General features: G+C 38.8%; 1 protein-coding gene across 4 annotated transcripts in view; it reads left to right on the forward strand.

Annotated features, from left to right (window-relative positions):
• Enox2 (ecto-NOX disulfide-thiol exchanger 2) overlaps nt 1-6,207 on the forward strand; it is a 499,315-nt gene that overhangs the window by 310,767 nt on the left and 182,341 nt on the right. The window lies entirely within an intron of this gene.

The following is a 6,207-nucleotide window of genomic DNA, read 5'->3' on the forward strand; positions in this document are numbered from 1 at the left end:
GGCAGAAAATCCTACTCGGCGGGCGGGGTGGGGGAGGCACTGCGGAGTTACTACTATATTTTCTGAGCATTTTTAATTGACTAGAAAATAAAACCACTGTGAAGAAACCTGACCACTGCCATCCTGGGCTGAGCAGAAGCCACTTGAAATCCCTTCTGCTTGCTATGCTTTTATACCTGCTGCAAATGTATTGTTATCGGTTGTTAAGGTCCAGTAAGCACAGCTACATCCTATAATGCCCAGTCATTGTTCAGCCCTGCTTTTACAAACAACATGCAACTCCTCATACTTCTTCAACCTCTGTCCCAAGTAGATAGCCACTTTTCCCTTTATGACCCTATAAAGACCTGATAGCTGTAGGAGAGATAGAGAGCTAGGTTTTCTGGTCTGTAGTGCCAGAGTAGTCCTTCTCAGGTTTATTCTCAAATAAACCTATACTGTTGAGTTCATACCCTTGCATCTTTTCCTTTTGTCCTCACAGTTACCAATTATTTAAGAGCAATCCAAGGGCTGGCCAAAATAGCTCAGCAGATTAAAGCACCTGCAAGCAGGCTCAGGGGCCAGGGATCCCCAGACCTGCAGTGCTGGCCCCACCCCCAGGATGCGCTGAGATGGCAATTGAGACTGGACGTGGTGGTGTAGACTTGTAATTCCAGCTCTTGGAAGGCTGTAAACAAGTGGATCACTATGAGTCCGATCTAGTAGTGAGACCCTGAACACCCTGTACACCCTTCCCTAAAGTACAAAAAAAAAGAGCAATCCCATCACTTTCCTGTGTAAGGGGACACCAGTTACTGCTCAAAGCAAGTGTTAGACTTGGCACAGAGTTTCTATGAGTTGGTCAGTGTTCTTTCAATGATAGAATCATATGTTCCTGATCTAAAAATTGACCAGTATAGGCAGAAAGAGGAAACCACTTTATTTTCAAGAGGTAATAGGGCAGCTGTCTGTCTGCACAGTTGGGGCCTTTTGTAATAGTACTTCCTTGCTGTGCTTCCCATTGGGTGACTTAATGAATCACTAGAGAGCTGCTCTGAATTAAAAAGGTCACACCTGACATGAGCCATTTCAGCACAAACATCCTGTTCTTTCCCCCTCTTCAAGGGGAGATTTTATTTAAGACCATCTGGGATTTGCCAAAAACATAGATTGTGTGGATGGCAGAACGGCCCTTGCAGAGAAATGTCAGAATAAAAAAATCCACCAGAAATTAAGGAATCATAAAATGTTAGAGGTGAGAGATACCTTAGACATTACTGAGACCTCATCTCACAGGTAAGGAAGCCAACATCCAAAGAGAAAAAAATGATTTAGACAAAATCATTTAGTAAGTTTAGTAGCAGACCTGACACTTGAACCCAAGTTTCCCCAAGTTTTCATACTCCCTGTTCTTTGTATTTTCTTCAACACTGGTTCATTTAAGTTGCATACTGGGAGAATGTTAAGGATCTATAATGATTTTAGTGTCATTCTCTAAAATGGAAGCATTGCCTCTAATCCACTAGCCAGGAATAGTTGGAATGCCCCAGGCCAGTTAGTAATTCAGATTCTGATATTTATAAGTCTTACGACAATCAATTTGCACACCTGAAAATTCCAGTCATTTCCATAGAGGAGTCAGGCCCGCATTTTATACCTACACACTAAATGATGTTTTTAGGTTGTACAGATCTTCAGGAAAATGATCAGTTACTACCTTCATGAGTAACTCCATGGTATGATGGGATATAACCTCAGAGTAGAAACTGAAAAAGAAAATTTATATTTCAGGATAACTTCTGAGGACCATGAACGAGTCACTTACCCTACCTCTATCACAGTGCTAATAGTAGGTCTGTCTTTCCTCTCTGGTCTCCTGCTTTTAAATTATATTTACCTTACCCAACACTTTAACTTGTTTTTAAACATTACACATTTTTTATTAAATACGAAAGGTTCATTTGTTACATTCTCACATTGCTAGTCAGAGAAATGCTGCAGTGATGAAGGAAGTCAATGTTGGATCAACCAAAGTCCTCATTTCTACAACATTCATTTACAAAGAAATAATATTCAGCACAGACCAACACAATATTCTTGCTCTTTTTTATACTCAAGTCACCCCCAAATCATCTTCTAATAGGGTATTTCATCACAAACTGCATGAGATATATCACACTAAAATTTCTAAAGCTGTTAGGATTTCTTTCACACATCATCGTCATCTGATGTGTACTTGTATCTGTGTCATCTTTCTCAATTGTAGGTTTAAAAGTGCTATTTTTCCAGGGTCCAAAATTGAAGTCAGGGCTACCAAATAGCTCAGCGGATTAAAGCACCTACAAGCAGGTACAGGGGCCTGGGTTTGATCTCTGGGCCTGCTGTGCCAGCCCCGCTCCTGGGATGCACTGAGACTGCGATTGAGACTGGGCGTGTTGGCGTGCACCTATAATCTGAGCACTTGGGAGGCTGTACACAGGAGAATCTCAAGTCCAATCTAGTAGTGAGATTCTGAACACCCTGTAGACCCTTCCCTAAAAAATACAGAAAAAAAACCCCAAAACTTAAGTCAAAGATCAGGCCATTTTTCAAAATGCCATTTTGCTCTTTCTTTCTTTTTTCTTTCCTGTATTTAGGACAGGGTCTGTAGGGTTTCAGTACATAGATGGGATTCATAGTGATTCTCCTCTTTTCAGCCTCCCAAGTGCTGAGACTACAGGTGTGTACCACCACACCCAGTCTCAATGGTCTCAGCACACCCTAGGGTTGGTGCCAGCACAGGACGTCAGGGATTGAACCCTGGCCACTGTGCTCTGCCTAAGCAGGTGCTTTAGTCCACTGAGCTATCAGGCCAGTCCTCAAAATGTGATTGTTTTCTCAGAACATTCTGTAACTGTTCACTGTAACCTGGAATTCTCTCATTTAACACTTTGACTCTTTTCCACAGCTCCTTCGGAATCTTTGAAATATCATCTTCTAATCTTTCTTGGTTCTTTAAAAGACCTAGTTCCAGTTCTCTTTCTTTTGCCCTCTTTAAGCCACCCTCTACCTATGCTCCATCCATTCTTCTGAATAAACAATTGTGATGGACACTCCATAAGATTCTTCGGCTTCTTGCAAGTACTAAGAGTCTATCAGTAAATCTTTAGTACTGTATATCAAAATTCCCCAAGTTACAAGTTTGCAGACCAAAAATAAGAGAAAAAGAAGGGCTGTAAGACAGCCAGAATTTTGGCCCTAACCTTTCAAGGTCACTGAGGACTCAAGACATAGGAGAACCTGTAATGTAACATCCTGTAACTCAGTTGTGTCTCAAATTTTCTGATCAAGATCATGGGGCCACAGATGAAAGTGACTGATGATGTAGAATGTGCCTAAGGAGACTAATATGGAGAGAAAACATTCTCTCAGGCTTTCACAGAGAACAAATTGGTCAAGCAATGGCTGTGACTCATCCTCTTGGCTGACGTTGACAAAGATCTATAAACTGCAGTACAGGGTTTCAGGGTAAGTCCTGAGGCGATCTGACTGACCTTGTCAGATACAAAACTTACATTTCTTGTTATATAGGTCTTGCTTTATCTTAGTCTTAACCATCCAGCAGAAAAGAATAAAAATGAAGTATAAAAATTAAATTCATATTAATATGCTGAGCTGTAAAACACTCAAGTCAACAACTTCTGACATTGCCAGTCCTATGGATAACCCACTACTTTTATGGACTACTGGATTATATTGGATTATTTTTTTCAATTCACACACCTACAACATTTAAATGGCAGTGGAATATCCATTTCTGACAAACTAAAGCAAAAAAAGGGGATATAAATGAAGGACCATTTTGTATGTGTATATACAAAATAGGATAGATATACAACTACTTTTTCTTAATTCAATGAGAAGAAAGATTTGTACTAATAGTGTTTGGACAGGATATCATGCCTGCATTTTGTACTATGAAAAACCACTACAAAGACAATAATATGCAATGTCCTACTAATTGAAACTGTCCTCAATATCAGTTTTGAAACTGTCTCATTGCTCTTTGTTTCTCAATAAGATTAATCAAAAAAAAATTTAAAAAAAGATTTTCCCAAGTTAGGAATTTAAGACATCTTCTACTATAGCCCAAAATCCTGAGTAGTTGTCGTTTCTTCCTTGGTGCCTGAACCTGTTACACTACAGTCTAGGTGATTTCTTTTTTTTCCATAATTTTATTGAGAGGCAAATAGTAAAGAGACAGTTTCAAATCAAATTGGTTGGACAGTTTCAATAATTAACACATTGCATACTGTCTTCCTAGTGGTTATTTGCTGTACAAGATATAGACATGATATCCTATTTACAAACACTATTAGAACAAATCCGTCTATTCATTAAGAGAATGTAACTATATATCTAGCCTAACCATTTTGAATACACAAATACAAAATGGACATTAATTTATTTTTTTTTACTTTTTTTTTCAAAGTTTTATTGATAAACAGATAGCAATGTGGACATTCATTTATATATCCCCTTTTTTGTTTAGTTCCGTCATTTGAATATTATAGGAGTGTTAACTCAGCAGAATATTCTGAAAGAGTCCAGTAATCCATAATAGTATTGGGTCTTCTGCTTGACTGGCAGTGTCAGAAATTGTTGACCTGTGTCTCCTACAGCTCAACACAACAACATGGCTTTACTTCTTATACTTCGTTTTTATACTTTTCTACTGGATGGTTAAGACCAAGATAAAGCAAGACCTATGCAACAAGAGCTGTAGCTTTTCAATCTGATAAGGTTAGTGAAATCCCCTCAGGATTTATCCTGAGATCCTGTACCTCAGATTATAGATCCTTTGTCAGTATCACCCATGTGGATGAGTCACAGCCATTGCTTGGCCAATGTGCTCCCCGTGAAAGCCTGAGAGAATGTTTTCTCTCCATATGACTCTCCTTAGGCACACTCTACATCATCGATCCCTTTCCTCTTTGGCCCCATAATCTCCTTGATCAGAAAATTTGGGACACTACTGAGTTACATGATGTTACAATACAAGATCTCATATATCCTGAGTCTTAATTGACCTTGGAAGGCTAAGGCCAAAATGTTGGCTTTTCTTGTGGCCCTCTTTTTTCTCTAATTTTGGTCTGCAAACTTAGGTTGTTAACCCTCCAGAAGAGAAGCTTATTGTTATTACCATGCAAACTAGGCTGTTAAGCTTAACCCCACTATCTGTCTGAATATCAAACATCTTAAGCATAACATGAAACATGTATTTTTCATCAAGCATTCACATGTTGAACTTTAAGTCCCTACAGAATATAATGAAAAAACATTTAAAAATTAAAATATATTTTAATATAGGCATAAAGAATTATATAATTCTTATGTTTACACATAAGTCCAGAACTCTAACCATATACAGTCTTCTAACAGGACAGCTCTGCAACATTCCTTTTCCTGTTTCCTGCCTTCATTCACCATCCCCTTCTCTTTGAACAATCATCTAGCTGAGAGACAGTACGGCAGCAACTGGCATGTCATGACAAGCAGCCCGTATTCAGAAGACCAGAATGACAGGCACTGCAAGCATGAACCTAGTATTACAAATTGCCATCTTCCGTGCAGTTTCTTAGTTCACAGGTGTCTGTATATACACACTTCTCAGAGGATGAAATTAAAGAAGCAAACAAATATATGAAAACATGGTCCATATCACTAGCCATCCATGAAATGCAAATTAAAACAACATTGAGATACCATCTCACCCCAGAAAGGATGGCTATCATAAAGAAATCAACCAACAACAAATGTTGGAGAGGATATGGGGGAAAAGGAACCCTTCTCCACTGCTGGTGGGAATGTAGACTGGTGCAACCGTTATGGAAATCAGTGTGGAGACTCTTTAGAAAATGTGGACTGGAAATCCCATTTAAACTAACTATTCCTCTACAGGGAATTTTCCCGGAGGGTCTGAAAACATCATATCATAGTGTTATATGCGTGCCTATGTTTATAGCAGCACAATTTGTGATAGCCAAATCTTGGAAACAACCAAGATGCCCATCACCTGAGAAGTGAATGAAAAAGATGTGGTATTTTTATACAATGGAGTATTACTCAGCTATAAAGCATGATAAACTCGAAGCCTTTATATTGAAGTGGATGCCACTTGAAGATATACTCATAAGTGAAATAAACCAGACACACATGTAAATATCGTATAGTTTCCCTAGTATAAGA

This window comes from Octodon degus, unplaced genomic scaffold, assembly GCF_000260255.1.
Source record: "Octodon degus isolate 3935 unplaced genomic scaffold, OctDeg1.0 scaffold00063, whole genome shotgun sequence".
NCBI classification, from domain to species: domain Eukaryota; kingdom Metazoa; phylum Chordata; class Mammalia; order Rodentia; family Octodontidae; genus Octodon; species Octodon degus.